At 46.0% G+C, this 16885-nt stretch overlaps 1 protein-coding gene across 1 annotated transcript in view; it reads left to right on the top strand.

The window, feature by feature from the left end:
- IPO4 (importin 4) overlaps positions 1 to 16885 on the top strand; it is a 2281504-nt gene that overhangs the window by 537887 nt on the left and 1726732 nt on the right. The gene's annotated exons all lie outside the window — the stretch shown is intronic.

Here is a 16885-nt window from a genome sequence, read left to right as displayed (position 1 = left end):
CATTGAGAAACCTCATCCTAGTTGTATTTTCATCTTGCTAACCAGTCTCTTAGCTTGACAGTAAGTCTGTTTACATAAGGATAACCCCAAACCACACTTCTGAACTTCACAATTGGCTTCATCCTAATCTTGAAAAAATATAACAGATGCGATGCTGAACATTCTAATTACAGTCAAAGCTGATTGAGTGTGTTCATTGCAGATAGCAGCTGATTCTCAGCGGTTTGTTGCAGACAGCAAAAACCTCATTATTCTGGTCTTTTTGTATTCTTGAAGCCAACAAGCAGACCTTAAAAACAAAGTAAATTCTCTGAATTACTTAAAACAATATATGTGATTTGTCAAATATAAAGCTATTAGTGTTACTATCTATTGTTACTATCTGAAGGGTAGTAACAATATCTGTCAAATGATAGTAAGCACAAGGAGATGGACGGATCGCTGAAACTTTTCTGACACTCATCCCCAGTAACAGATGTGGGTTGGATCCATCATTCTTTAGCTCACTTCCCCACCTCTGTTCAGACCCAGCTATATGCAAATCAGTCTTGCCCATGTTCCTTATGGGAACAGTCCAGCCCGAATTGCCGTGTAAGCAGTAATAAAATCAACTACCCTGTATCCTAGGTTAAAGAAACTTGCTGACGTCCATTAGTAAGCTTCTGAATGTAAAAGACGGGATTATATTAATACTCTTATCGGATTGTCAAAATGAGTATTCTTACCTGCGGGAGGACTCTCGCTGCGCCTTGTACTGGAAAGTTTGAATGTATTCCGACGCTAGCGTCGGCTAAGGGCCCCATAAGTCCTTTGTGTTACTCAACATAGAGTGACAGCATTTTCATGGTTGTCATGGAACTACCTTTTGGTGGGCGCCATCTTAGACTAGTGTGTAGCGGTGTATAACTGAATCATGTACCTAGGATGGGTTCCACGATCATCGATATAATGTCAATCAGTTAGTGAGAAAAGGACAGTTACCTCAATGGTCAGACAATGCTGTCCGGTAAAGAGACACATCACCTTTAAATTCAATCTACAACTGTCATGCCCATTTGAGGGTATCCTTCTTTACATGCATGTTATAAATACAGGTTCATATTGTTTCGTAATGTGAGATGTACCATCATTATGATGGCCTTGTTTGAAAACAAAATATACATAAACGCTCCACATTGTTGTTTGTTAATCACATCTAGGGGCATTCATGTAAATATGGCATAATCATCTGTTTCATGACTAACCAGTGATCGCCTACTAAAAATAAAAACCAAATAACTCAACATGCACACCTATACCACATTACTACTCATTCTTCCATGCCCATTTGAGGGTGATCCTTATTTATATGCATGTTATAAATACAGGTTCAAATAACCTCTATTTCGGAATGTGAGATTATTTAAAAGCATAATATACATAACCGCTCCACATTGTTGTTAATCACATCTGAAAGAAACAGGTTAGTATTAGATTCCTTACATTAGAATATCCCCAGGCGTCAGACTGGATCTGGAAATTTTTGCGTAGCAGTAGCCTTGCGCGTCGGTAGGCGTTGTCTGCGGCTCCGTGTCCGTTGTCTGTGTCGTGGGCGCCGTGATGACGTCGTCGGAGTACTTGGACGCCGCCTCCGCGTGCTGACGTCAGTTCTTCTTTTTTCCGCGCCAGCAGTGCAGATCTGGAAAAAGTGGTACCTTAGTCACTTTTTGACAAATTTTTTGAGATCTTTTTGATCATTTCTCGAGTCTTTGACTCCGATCGGTGCTGATAGGGATGCCAGGTTTTAAGCCTTGTGGGGACTGCGACCGACTGATGTCTGTCACCGACCCTCACCGTCGGTGCCTCCACTGCCTCTGTGTCTATCACGACGAAAAGACCTGCTCAGACTGTCAGGCCTTGACCTTGAAGGCTAGGCGGGAGCAGTCCCGCAAGCGGCTCGAGCTCAGTCGGCCCGCGCCGTGAGAGGTCCGGGTCCGGACAGAGATCTAGGGACCGGTCGCGGGGGCGGAGCCATCATAGCTCCGGGAGTCAACATCACTCCTCCGGGTCGAAGTCCTCGTCGGGTAAGCACAAGAAGTCGAAGAGACGTCATCGCTCTTCCGACCCCACAACCCCCCCCCCCCCCGTTGCGATGCGGCCGGGGGTTCGGGTGACACCGCCCACACGGCTCAGTCAGAGTGGTGGGCGTCGCGACCTGCCCCATACCCTCCGGTCCCTGGGCAGCAAGCGACGCCGGAGGAGATAGTGTTTCCTCATGGCCATGAGGTCCCTCTCTCCTCCAACGGGTTCCGCGGTGCCTTCGGGCCCAGCGAACCCGTCTGGGGGCCCTAGCGGGTCGGGTGCTTCTGCCTGACACCGCTGGGTGCTTCCGCCCCGACGCCGCCGGCGCCTTAGGGCCCGGCACCGCAGGGCCCCCCTGGATCCGGTTCGTCGCCGGTCGACCTGATGACCTCACCGGCACCAGTTCCACAGGTGTCACCTCCGGCACTATCCTCGGGCGGCGCTGTCCCCAATGCCTCCCTCGACCCGGTTCTGGCGCCGCTCTCGACGCCGCTTGATAATGTTAAGAAGAAAGACTGCCCTGGGTTTCTTTGAAACACACAACCTTTATTTTCAAAGGTAAAAACAGGCAGGATCATAGAGGCAGATTTAGCCTAGGTAGGCTGCATAGTAACAACTGAAAAACTTGGCGCATTGCCTTTAAGACCTCCAGGCTCCCATCATGCACCACAGGTGACAGTTAGGTCAGTTCTTTTTTCCGGTTCCTACTGTGAGGATCCTGGAGCATTGAGCGCGCCAGTTTGTGATATTTTATCACTTTATTCTGGTATTTCTCAATTTTTTTTGTCTTTACTCGACGCCTTTAGTCATTGTTTGACTAATTCAACAATTTTTTCCTGGTTTTTGACTATTTTTCCAGTCATAATGCCGGCCTTGTTGGTTAAGTGTCCGGCCTGTAGTAAAAAAATGGCCAAGTCAGACCCTCATTCGGTATGTGTAGCTTGTTTACCCTCTTCTCACAAGCCAGAACTTTGCTACCACTGCAGCAAGTTGTCTAACCGAACTCTCAGGGAGAGGGAGAAGAGCAGGCTGCAGTCCCTGTATGACAGAGGAGTAACTGTGAGTGGAAGAGATGTTCATTCCAAGAGGCCTTCTTCTCAGCACAAAGAGCGCAAAGAGACAGGGGAGAAGAGAAAACATCGGTCCCCTAATGCGTCGAGGGACAAATCTTCTTCTAAGGTACCTCTGTTCAAAATCTGCATCAAAATCAGTCGTGGCGACAGTCTACGTCGAGGCATCTTTCGCAGTCGAAGACCACACCGCCGAAGCAAGGTGAGAAGAGACATGCGCGTAGGCGGTCCAGGTCCGGCTCGCCTACTGCAAGAGGGCGGGACTCTACGTCGTCTCATCGAAGTTGACGGTCGTCGCCGAGAGGCTCGGAACATAAGTCAAGGTCGCCATCGAGAGCTGCCATGACGTCTACGTCGAACTGGCCAGCAGAGGTTTTGACGTCTGAGAGCCCAAGCCAGGTGGCGTCGAGGCACACTACGTCGAGAAATCAATCGCCGTCGAGGCGCATGACGTCGACTCCTAAGAGACCGTCGCCGCCGAGGAAGCCGCCAGCGAGGAGATCGTCGTCGGCGTCTCCTGCAGCTAAGAAGCCTAGGACGGTGTCTAAAGACCGGTCTAAGGTTCCTATTTTGTCTTCTGGGAGTTCCTCTTCCTCCCCTGGACTACAGATTGTGCAAATCTCTCCAGAGCCCTCGAGAGCACCTTCACCTATTCAGCCGGCAACTAATATCTCGCCACGCTGGCTGGGGGAGATTAGAGTGAAAGATAAAGAAAATTATTATTCCAAGGTCTTATTCCAGGTCACCTGTGTCTGCAAGACCTGCTTCAAGATCAAGATCCCCCCCCCCCCCCCCCCCCCCAATGACAGTTGGTGCACTCTCCGAGAAGACCTGAGCGTACTCCATCAGTGAGAGGTGGCCTTCACCTTCTTCTAGATCTTCACGTCGCCACTCTTCGAGGAGGCGCGATACTAGATCCTCTACAAGGTCTACAAATTCGAAGAGGGGCTATTCGCCGACACGGTCATCAACTCCTCCGAGTAGGATTTCACCGATTGATGATGTGATTACCTTTAATGAGGTTCTCTGTTGTGGAGCAGCTAAACTTAATATCGAAATGCCGGTCTCTACCACCAAGACAATGGTCATTTTTGAGACTTTGCACCAAAAGCTAACGTCAAGGCCCTTACTTCCTCTGGTCCCAGGTCTGTTGGAGCCAGCGAAGCACAAGTACTTACCTCCAGCAGCGTTGGGAGCGGTTCCTTCTCGGATCGCTAAGAAATATAAAGCACCGGACAATGATCTGTTCTTTCTGAGGGCTGAGCCAAAACTGGATTCTGTAATTGTCTCAGCAGCACGTAAGAATCAAACAGGAGAGGTGTCATCTTCTGTGCCGCTGGATAAAGACAGTAAGGCTATGGACTCAGTAGGGAAGAGAATGTGTGCCACCTCTGCTTCCTACATGAAAGTCGCCAGCGCTTCAGCTTTGCTGGGTCGCTATGACCGCGCCCTATGGGACTCCATGTCTCGTTTCGCAGAAAAGCTTCCAAAAGAAGATAAACACGATTTGAGATCTTACATGAAGGTGGGCTATTGGCTAACAAGCTGATTAGTGCAGCCGCTGATGCTTCTGATTTATCTACGCATGGTAAGGCACATGGACTCTGCGCCAGGCACTCAGCTTGGTTGAGGCTCACGAGTCTTAAGCCTGAAGCACAACACTGAATTCTTAACCTGCCCTTTAACGGAAAATCGCTCTTCGGATCTCATGCTAGCGTAGCGCCACGACCCCTGGTTTAGCAGAACGGGAATGGATTAGATACTCTGTAGCTGATTTATATCATCTTAGACCCTTTAGTGGGCCTGCATGCTTTCAGTACCATCCTGGCAACATTAATGGAGGGAGAAACACATGTTGCCCTGGCTGCAAATCCTTCATACCTCTTATTGACCACAAATCTTCATCATCACAAACACAAAATAACAAGCTTAAGAATATTACTATCTCACTTATTAATGCCCGCTCTTTGGGAAGTCATAGGAAGGAGATTGCTGACTTGATTCAGAACAAGAAAATAGGTTTGCTCTTTATCACAGAGACATGGATGGATGATACATCCGATCCCGATTTAGTGGTGGCTGTGCCAAATGGTTTCACTGTACACCGGCAAGATAGACAAGGGAAAAAAGGCGGGGGCTTGGCAATTATTACCTAAAATATTTTCCCATTTAGAATCTCTTCTATATCCTCAAACATGTGAAGCCCTACACTTCGCCATCAAGCTTACTCCCTCATATCATCTTAAAGGAGTACTTACCTATAGACCACCGGGGGCACGTTCTGAATTTTTGTCCTCCTTTATGTCACTTATGGAACCCCTGGCTATCGAAGATACCTTTATGGTCCTGGGGGATCTAAATTTCCATTTGGAAAAATTGGAAGATACAGAAACCCTCTCTCTTATGGACGATTTTGGTACTCTAGGATTAACCCAGCTGGTAACAGAAAAAATGCCGTCTAATGTGTGACCAGCCTCATGTGTGGGTGCTAATATAAGAGATAACAGTAAATGATATACTGCCCCTCACTTGGTCCGATCATTTTGCCATTGTGAGCAACATTTCCATTATCCAAGCCCATACACCTAAACAAACCCCCTTACATCAATAACCTTTCAGAGTCTGGAAGGATATTGACAATGCGACTCTAAGGGCCTCCCTGATTGACACCTGGCCGACCATTGCTGCAGATTCCAATATAGCTGTGCAGCAATTTTCTGATTGGCTAGGTAAGGCGGTGGAGACACTGGCCCCCCTTAAAACTATTTCTAGAAACAGGAAGGTGCCTTCAGCACCTTGGTTTACTGAAACATTAAGAAAGCAAAAACAAATGTGCAGGAATCATGAAAGAACGTGGCGAAGAGCCTATGATATCGAAAGCAAAATGCTATATAAACAGACATTGGTCATCTATAAAAAAAAATGATCAAGGCCAAAAAAATTCTATGGGGAGCAAATTGAAAGCGCAAAAAACTCCAGCAGACAACGGTGGTGAAATTATTGGCTGGAAAATCGCCCGATCTGGCCCCCCCGCCCTGGCAAATTTCTTCTTCTCAAAAGTAAACGATATCTATACCGAGTTTTCAGTGACCAACAAACCTACTAACTCTGTATTTAGTCCCCCTAATAAACAACTTGAGTGCTCATTCGCCCAATTTAAAGAAGTGCATGAGGATCAAATTACTGATCATTAAACTTATTAAAACAGGTTCAGCACTTGACCCTTGCCCTCCCAAGATCTTTCCCCCAGTTATTGACTTAATCAGTGATATAGTTTTGCAAATCTTTAATGAGATGTTCAAATCCGGGGTTTTTCCTAGTAAGTTGAAGAACAAGTTATTAAAACCACTTCTTAAAAAGACTGGTTTGGACAAAGAGTCACTGAAAAACTACAGGCCCATCGCCAGCCTGCCTTTTTTAGCCAAGGTGGCCGAGAAAGTAATGAATGATCAACTTTCAGAATATATAGAACATAATGTTCTGCTCGATGATTCACAGTTTGGCTTTCGGAAAATGCATGGTACCGAGACTGCGCTTATTAAAGCCGCTGACGACATCAGAACCATCAGAGACCAGGGTGGCACTGCGGTTCTGGTGGATCTTTCTGCGGCCTTCGACACGGTCAATCATTCCATCTTGATTGACCGTGTCGGGGAGCTAGGCATCCACTCCAAGGCTCGAGCCTTGCTCGCCTCCTTTCTGTCAGACAGAACCCAGGCTGTAACACTGGGGCCATTTAAATCAGCTGACTTGGCTCTACCCTGTGGAGTTCCTCAAGGCTCATCCCTAAGTCCGACACTTTTTAACATCTATGTGTCGGACTTAGCTAGGGTTATTAAGTTCTACCGGATGAGCCTTACCACATACGCCGACAATACCCAGTTGATGCTAGCCGTCAATAATGATGGAGACAAGGTGGCGGCCGAGTTTCAAGAAGGCATGCTGGCAATTAAGGAGTGGATGGCATGTAACTGTCTTAGGCTGAACTCCGAGAAACGGAGGTGATCATTTTTGGCAAATTGTCACCTATGTGGTCATCAATTTGGTGGCCTCCATTACTCGGAACTTTACCAACTCCTGTTCAGAAAGTCAGAAATCTTGGAGTCATTTTTGATGAGAAACTAAACTTTGCTAATCATGCCAATCAAGTAGCATCCTCAGCTTTTTTTAAACTTAAACTCCTAAGAAAAATAATTCCATTTCTTCCAGAAAATGCTGGGAAAACTGTGGTGAGTTCACTGGTACTGTCCTCCCTGGATTACTGTAACAGTTTATTTACATAATAATTATATAATGTGCATCATGGCCAGACGGCGCAGTGGGCTGGCGCAGCGGGCGCGCCGGGGGTGCGCCGAAGCCGTGCCTAAGCCAAGCCCCTCTGCGCCCGTCCGCGACCGGACACGGCCCAGGGCCACCACCCCTGGTCCTGACAACCGAATCTTTTGGAGTAGGAACGATCTTGTAAGTCTGTCCACCATTACTTGCACTCCCGGCCTTCACACCATAAACATAGGGGAGGAAGAAGGTTGCAGACACTGCCAATTCCGTCTTAGTACATTGATAGCTGATACCCGGGGCAGCCCCACCTTGTCCTGTGGCTTGCTCAACGTGAGATCGCTACGATGCCATAAGCTTGATATTTACGACCTACTTGTGGATAGACAACTGGACCTGCTATTCCTCACAGAAACGTGGTTGGATGCTCACTCTGACCCCGACATCATTCAGGCATTACCAGAAGAATACCTGATGGTGAGATTGGACAGACCCGAGGGCAGAGGGGGGGTATAGCTATTGCATTCAAACAGCAGCTTGCCTGTCAATTGGAACTAGTCCATATGGCGGGTAGCGAAGCTGGTGTTTTTACCATAAAAATTAATGGGGGCACTACGGTGAAGGGTTATTTAATTTACCGTCCCCCAGGACCCCTGGCAAGGTTTAAAGGTAACCTACTAGAGTGCGTCACGGAGATAGCGTTGCGGAGAGATAAGTTTCTGCTACTCGGAGACTTTAATATGCATTTAGAGGATCTGTCGGACAAAGGAGCGATGGAGTTCCGTCAAGAACTTCATGCCTTACAACTAGAGCTAAAGGGCCATCTTCCAACACACCAGCATGGCCACTTGCTTGATCCAGTATTTGCGAACTGGGAGGAAGTCATAGCGGCTCTCCCCGTGCCCCTCCCCTGGACCGACCATTTCCTGGTACCATTTGAAATCCATCTCCTTAAACATAAGGTCACAGACCCCACTCCCCTTAACTACCTCAGGCGCAAATGGGCCAGGTTCTCCCTGCCAGAGTTCAATGAGGCTCTTATCGCAGAGGGCCCCCCTGGAGGTGATGATGCGGATTCGGCAAATAAATTGCTTAATGACCATATCACGGTTGCCCTGGACCGTACGGCCCCTCTAGGCCGGCCGAAGGAGGGCGATCGTAAACAGAGAACGGCACCTTGCTTCAATGAGGAACTGCGTTACGCTAAGAGGGATTGTAAGCGAGCAGAAAGGCAGTGGAGGGTAGCCTATGGCAGCCAGGCGAGAGAGAGATATCTCATCAATAGACGGGCATATCACAACCTAATCAGGAGAGCGAAAACTGCCCACTATGCCGATAGGATCATGGGTGTAGAGAATTCAGCGAAAGAATTGTTCTGCGTTTATAAATCCCTGGTCGTCCCCAAGTCCTCGGCAGGACTAGAGGATTGTTCAGTTGCTGCCTGCAATCGCATTGCTGACTATTTTGGCGACAAAGTGTCAAATTTATTCAGCCTTTCCCGTCCAACCCTTGGCAGGGGGAAGAGTTCGAAGCATCAGTAAGTGAGGCAGATGGACAAAATCTGTTGCTTAACTTCTCCACCCGACCAGTAGAAGACCTGATCAAAATATGTAGATCAGTGAAATCAGGCTCCCCACGGGATCCAGCATCACCTAAACGGCTGGGGGACAGCTTGACGACACTAGAACCTTACATTAGGCATCTGTTGGATGTCTCCTTCAGGTCCAGCACTATGCCTAGGGAATGGAAACAAGCTGTGGTGCTTCCCCTCCGTAAGAAGCCTAATATCAGCTTCGAAAAGCTGGAGAATCTGCGTCCCATCTCCCTCCTACCCTACTTCTCTAAAGTGGCGGAGAAGGTGGCCAATTTGCAGTTAATGCAATTTGTGGAAGATACCAATCTTCTACATCCCACCCAGTTTGGGTTCCGGCCTCGGCACTCGACGGAGTCAGCGCTCCTCATGGCATCCGAAACCATCAGGCAGGGTGCCGACGAGGGCCATACTATGGCCTTGATCCTTCTGGACCTTAGCGCTGTGTTTGACACTGTAGCACATTCCATCTTGCTACAGTGTCTGAACAAAGAGGGGGTAGGAGGTGCAGCGCTAAAATGGATCCAATCGTTTCTATCTGGCCGAGGTTTCTAAGTCAGGCAGGGCAACTGCTACTCCGAGCGAGTAGCCTTGGACCAGGGGGTGCCGCAGGGTTCAGAATGTTGGCGTTACATCAAATAATTCCACTTCTGCATCAAGGGGACTGGATGTGCTCCATAGATCTTCAAGATGCTTCTGTTCACATCCCCATCGCCCCAAAGCATTGGAAGTTTTTAAGGTTTTGCATCCAAACAAGCCACTTCCAGTTCACAGTCCTGCCCTTCGGGCTAAAGTCAGCTCCTCGCACGTTTTCAAAGTGCATGGCAGTCGTAGCAGCTTTCCTGAGGAAGAAGCACATATTAGTCTATCCCTACCTACACGATTGGCTTCTAAAGAGTGCTTCTCCGATTTCTGCTTCAGCAACATCTCACGTTCTGCATACATCAGCTGTTGAGGCTTGACCTGCACGTAAACTTCAAGAAGTCCATCTTCAATCCAACGCAGAGGATACACTATCTGGGTGCACTTCTGGATTCAAAGGACGCAAAAGCGTATCCTTCGGAGGAGAGACTATCCTCCTCCAGTGTCAAACGCTACTGAAGACTCCTCGACCCACGGCCAGGCAGATCTCATCTCATCTCTTCTAGGGTCCATGGCTTCATGCATTTTCCTCGTTCCAAACGCCAGGCTTCACATGAGACCTCTGCAACAGTCTCCGGAGGACCAGTGGTCCCAGTTTTCAAATCTTTGGGAGGACAAACTGTCACTACCCTGGTCAGTACAGATCTCCATCCGATGGTGGATGCAGCGGAGTCATCTGGTAGTGGGAGTCCCTTTTTAGGAGGACATGCCCAGACAATCACTGGTGACAGATGCGTCCCTTCAGGGATGGGGCGCTCATCTGGGATCGCTTCAAATTCAAGGAGTGTGGTCAGAGAAAGAAAGACTATCATATAAATGTTGGAACTCCGAGCTGTCCACCTAGCTCTCAAGGCTTTCTTTTCCGCGATCAAGACATCCTCCCTGCTTGTTCAAATGGACAATACAACAACGATGTACTATCTGAACAAGCAGGGCGGAACGAGATCCAGGCCTCTGTTGCTCGAAGCGCAAGCGATTTGGAAATGGCGTCTGGCTCGGGGTATGAGCATATCGGCAGTTCATCTGCCAGGTGTCCTCAACATCCAAGCGGACGACCTAAGCAGACACTTCGCACACGACTGGGTCTTAAAAGAAAAAGTAATAAAAGATGTCTTTCAGACCTGGGGGAAACCAGAAATCGATCTCTTTGCGGACGCCGTAAACACAAAATGCAGCGTCTTCGCGTCCAGATACCCACACCGAGGGCCCAAGGGGAATGCTCTATGGATGGACTGGTCAGAGACATTACTTTTCCACCGATTCCACTCATTCCCTTGGTGATCAAGAAACTGTACTAGTCCAAGACAGACATGATCCTGGTGGCTCCGGATTGGCCTCGCCAATGGTGGTACCCGGATCTCCTGTATCTGTACTGCACCGGAGACTGCCTTGCTGTTCGGATCTGCTGACCAGAGAGAACGGCAGACTGTTCCATCCCAAGCTGCCGTCCCTGAAGCTAGCAGTGGGGCTCCTGAGTTCGTCCAATATGGACATTTAGGCCTCTCGCAGGTCTGTATGCACATTTTGAGAGAGGCGAGTAGAGCTTCTACCAGAAAGTCGTATGCTTTCAAGTGGAAGCGTTTTTTCATGTGGTGTGTTGCTGAAGGTCATGACCCGATTCGAGGTCAAGAACAGGTACTGTTACCATACTTACTTAAAGCAAGTTTACAGTATTCTTCTATAAAGGTCCATCTGGCAGCAATAACAGCATATCAAAAGTCTCCCACTCAGGTTTCTTTCTTTCAAATGCAAGTAGTAAAAGATTCTGGAGGGTCTCAAAAAAGTTTACCCTCCGGTGAGGGCTTACTCTCCGCCTTGGGAGTTGAATGTGGTTTTGTCCAAATTGATGGGTCCCCCATTCGAACCTATTCATAAGGCGTCCCTTCAACATCTGTCGGGGAAGGTGGCCTTCTTAGTAGCTATCGATTCTGCGCGCAGGGTAAGCGAGATACAGGCTTTTTGTTCTACAGAACCTTATCTCGTTTTCTATGCGAATAGAGTGGTGCTTCGCACTCATCCGAGATTCCTTCCTAAGGTGGTCTCGGATTTTCACATTAACCTGTCAGTTAAACTACCTACGTTTTTTGCTAGTCCGAACACTCCAGCTGAGAAAGCTCTTCACTCTTTAGACCTAAAAAGCGTTCTGAAATGTTATCTTGACAAGACCAAGAGTGTTCGAAAGTCTGATAATTTGTTTGTGAACTATGGCCCTCTGAATACAGGCTTGTCTGCATCTAAGAGGTCCATTTCTAGATGGATTGTGTCATTCATTGTTATCTTATCAGTTGGCACGGAAACCGCTCCCGGGCAAGTTGAGAGCACATTCCACTAGAGGAAAAGCTGCTACGATAGCAATGCTTAAAAATGTTTCTATTCATGAGATTTGTAAGGCAGCTACGTGGCATTTGGTCCATACCTTTGCAAGCCATTACTGCCTTGATTCTGATACTCGGGCGGATGCTAAAGTTGGTCAAGCACCCCTGAGGAATTTGTTTGGGTAATATTTATTAGTATACTGTTTACTGGTATTCGTCCGCAGGGTATGGGATGGGCTTGCTACTCTATTCAGTGCTTATCACTATTATGACTATTGATGAGTATCCCCTGGAAGAGAAGAATAAGTTACTTACCTGTAATCCTAGTTCTCTTCCAGGGGTATACTCATCAACGTCATAAGCAACCCACCCTCCTCCCCGGGCGAATACCAGGACTATCTATTTTTTCTATGTTACCCATGCTGTGAATACACTGTTATACGCCGTATAAAGAGAACTGACCTAACTGTCACCTGTGGTGCATGATGGGAGCCTGGAGGCTCATGGAGGTCTTAAAGGCACGGGCCAAGTTTTTCAGTTGTAACTATGCAGCCTATCTAGGCTAAAGCTGCTCTATGACCCTGCCTGTTTTTACCTTTGAAAATAAAGGTGGTGTGTTTTAAAGAAACCCAGGGCAGTGTTTCTTCTTTACATTATCATATAATGTATTATATATGTCTTTATTTAGCAAATGTAAAAGTGTTACATGCAATAATGGCAGTTTTTTTTAGCCTAGTATGGTGTTTCCAGGCTGCATATTTATGTGTATATGCATTATCTATCTATATATATAAATGTATGTATATATATATATATATATATATATATATATACGAAATCCCAACAGCTCCTGGTAGCGGTTCGAATGGGCGCAGACCTCCACTCCTCAAGAAGAATTACACGATTTTAAATCATCGAGCCATCACGTCAATAAGGTGTCAGCAGTGCATTTTATTTTGCAAAAGTGAAAGAGCAAGTGCCCTCCCTGATGCGTTTCGCTCCGCGGAAGGAGCTTGGTCACATGACGCGTCAGGAGAAGGCAGTGAAATAAATGGTGATTAAAAGCCCAAGCGCCTAAAGAAACAGGCCGCATGGGTTGTGCAAAGAAGCAAACAAGGCATTAAATCAAATGTCGCATCAACCATTGATACATACATACATCAAATACATGGAGAAAAATTAAAGCATAGTGCTCTAATATTATAAAGCAGGCCAAGTGGTAAAACAGTACAAAATATCAGACGGGAAAACGAGTCCATTGAGATATAAATGAAACCCAACCAAACTAGTCATAAACGTCAGGAAACCCCCACATAAATCCATTCCGTCTTCACATAATAACAGAAGGACAATAGCAAAGGAAAACAAATGTCAATTGCTAGTGCAAAGTGAGATTCCTAACATAAATGCATAAAACACTGGGCTAATACATGATTTCTAATCACAGAAATGCTTGAATGCTAAAGTGCAAATTCTAAAATAGACCACAAGGTAGAATGTTAAATACATGGAATAAACTAAGCGACAGGACAACCATATGAAAACCTACACCAACTGTTTGCTAAAAAAAATATGTATATATAAATATATATAACGAGAGACTACTCACATATATACCATTCAGCAAAAATGTCATTATCAAAATCTGAATCAAAAGCTCACAATGGAAAAAACCATTGAAGTCTATACATGAACATCATAATCAAAGGGAGCACAATTCATTATCAAAGTAAAGGGAAAACTACATTCATTACAAATAATGGTGTAACTCATCAAACGCGTTTAACCCATTGGGGGATCTGGTATCAAGCAGAAGGATAAAGAAAGCTTCTCTTTGGCGAAGAAGTTTCTCACGATCACCACCCCTGCCTGGATTAGCCACAGAGCACAACAAAGTATACTTCAGATCTTTCAGTTTTTTGTCATGCACTGCTTTAAAGTGGCGTGCCACAGGATAATTCATATCTGAATTGACTATGGCCCGGATGTGTTGCAGAATTTGTTGGTGTGCTTGCAACTTGGTACTCCCAATATAAGAAAGAGAACATGTGCAGGTTAGTTGGTAGACTACAAAATCACTGCGACATGTAAGATGTTCCTTGATCGGAATAACTCTGTCATTGAAGGCAGATGTATAATGCGTGCCATTGACTGCAAAAGTGCAGGCACGGCACGAAGTGCATCTGTAAAAGCCAGGTTTGTGAAGCCAAGTAGTTTTTGGTTGAAGCTCTGGCTGGGTTCGATCTAGGGAATCTTTCATAGAGGGAGCCCTCCTAAAAGTAATGGCCGGTGTTTTGGGCAGAAATGGACCTAAAATTACATCTGTTAGCACTATAGGCCACTCCGATCTGATGATTTGGCTAAGCTTGGAAATTTGGGAGCAGTATGTGGTGATGAATCTGGCTGTCCCCGGACTAGTCACATCTGGATTCGTTTTGGTTTTAGGAATTAACAATGCCTCACGGGGACGCGCTGATGCTTTATTCAGAGCCCGATCTAACACAGCTCTATTATAGCCCTGTCGAAGGAATCTATCCCTAGATTCCAATAGGCACTGTTGGGTGACGTCTGGGCTACTGCAAATGCGCTTGATCCTGATAAACTCACCCAAGGGTATGCTGTTTATGGTGTGAGGGGGGTGGGCACTGCGGGCATGCAAGATGGAATTGCCCGCAGTGCTTTTCCTGTAAAGTTTTGTCTGTATGGTGTTTTTATCAATGTAAACCAGGACATTCAGAAATTCAGCAGAAGTAGATGAAATATTGGCAGTGAACTTAAGGTTCCTATTGTTTCATTGACAAATTCAGCTGCCAGTTCCTGTGATCCCCTCCAGACGATAAAAATATCGTCAATGAATCTCCAATAAGACACAAGGTGAGGAAGCCAACGTGCATGAGTGACGCCCAGAACGTGCCTCTCCCACCAGCCAACATGTAAACATGAGTAGCTGGGGGAGAAGCACGAACCCATGACCACCCCGCGTTCCTGATGGTAAAAATCCTTGTCAAATGGGAAATAATTGTTAAAAAGGCAAATACGGATCATATCTAATAACATGAGATTATGGTCCCTCATGGTAGCCTCTCGGGAATCTAAGAAAAACTGGACAGCTTCCAGACCCTGCAGATGGTTGATGCTGGTGTAAAGTGCTTCAATATCCATCACCAGGAAACACAAATCAGGACCCCACGTGATGTGATTAATCTTAACCAAAAAATCAGTGGTATCCTTAAGAAAAGAAGGGAGAGAAATCATATGGGGCTGTAAGAAAAAATCCACATATTTTGAAATGTTCTCATTCTTGCTACCTTGGGCTGAAATAATAGGACGACCTGGGACTGGGACAGTGCACTTGTGAATCTTGGATAACAAATAAAATAAAGGTGTAATAGGATGCAATACATTTAGAAATTTTGTTTCTTCTTTAGTCAGTAAGCGACGTCTATACCAGGCATTGATGTCTTTCCTGGTTTTCTAGTGGCTATTAAGCATTGCAAATTTAGTAGTCTTTGAATAACAAAGGGGATCACCTAGTTGGCGGGCTGCCTCAGAAACATAGTCAATTTTCGCCCACAATACCGTGTTTCCCCCCTTGTCCGCACTCTTCACTACTACTTGATTGTTACCCTGTATCTTTTTAACCAGTTTGGCATATTGCACATTATTAACATCACATTGTTTTTTCTTTCCCAGTACCGACCTATTGAGAATCTTCAGTTCTGCAATAACCCTGTCACTAAAGACATAAACAGCGTCTTTAGGCATCACAGGTAGAAATGTGGATTTGCCCCGAAAAGCCGTGGTTGGTGAATGATTGACAGTGACAACTTGACTGACTGTAGGTTCAATTTGTGAACTCTCTTCATTAGCTAAGGAAATCAAAGTTTGTAGACCTTTTAAGTTCCTCACTTGTAATGACTCCTCATCACTAGATGTCGCTGGTTCAATGGCACGTATATTGGGATTTTCTGGATGTAACAGGAAGTACTTTTGTAATTTAATTTTCCTGATCAATTTAAAAACATCAATCCGTGCCTGGACATAGGAGAAGTTATTCGGTGGACAATAAGAAAGTCCCAAGGAGAGGAGCTGTTCCTCCGCTTTGGATAGCATCATATCAGTCAAGTTGATAACTGTATTATCTTGTATACTCGTTATTTGTTCCAATTCCTGCGCATTCTGCCTCGCCCTCCACCTCTTTTTGGCAATTCGTTTCCTGTGGCGACATTTTTGGCTGCCATTTTGCATATTTGTGGAGGATTGTTCCTTGAGCGCAGAGAATATCTCCGGTCCTCGCTGACAAAATTTAATTCGTCGACTACTGAAAGTTGTGAGATCAGGAGCCCCTGCATCACTTGAAGGTAAACTTTCCTCAGAGCCGGTGAAAGAGGCTACCGATAGATTGTCCTCGTTAATTACAGCAGCAGCAGATGGAGTAGTTGAATCAGTTGACCGACTTGGTTTATGCTGGGCAGACATTGCTTTACGCTTGTATGAGTCGTATTTACGAGAAAACGTGAAAATACGCCCTGTCGCATAGTCTTGTTTATCTCTCGCAAATTTATGAATTTTGCGTTCTTGGATGGTTTGTTCCAGCTTAGCCAGTCGTTGATCAATCTCCTTCCGGGTGTTCGCTATCAAGTCAATTTCACCTGTCGCTTCCAGAAGAGCATTCACCTTATCTATTTCAGTTAGTAATGCTTCCCTATCTGAGTGGGCGTATTTAATCAAAATCAGCAACATATTTCTTGATGATTGTAAATTGTTCTCTGCCCCCTCCTGAAGCATTTTGGGGTCCGGATTTTCGTATGTAGGAACAATCATAACTCTCAAGCCACGAGGAACACGATTGGCCTCAATATATTTTTCTAGCGACTTTTTCTCCCACCACTTGGAAAGCTCACTGCGAAGTAGTTTCTCCAAAGCCTTTA

Source organism: Lissotriton vulgaris, chromosome 5 (assembly GCF_964263255.1).
Source record: "Lissotriton vulgaris chromosome 5, aLisVul1.2, whole genome shotgun sequence".
NCBI lineage: Eukaryota > Metazoa > Chordata > Amphibia > Caudata > Salamandridae > Lissotriton > Lissotriton vulgaris.
Note: the sequence above shows the minus strand (reverse complement) of the source record. Positions and strands in the feature narration are given on the sequence as shown.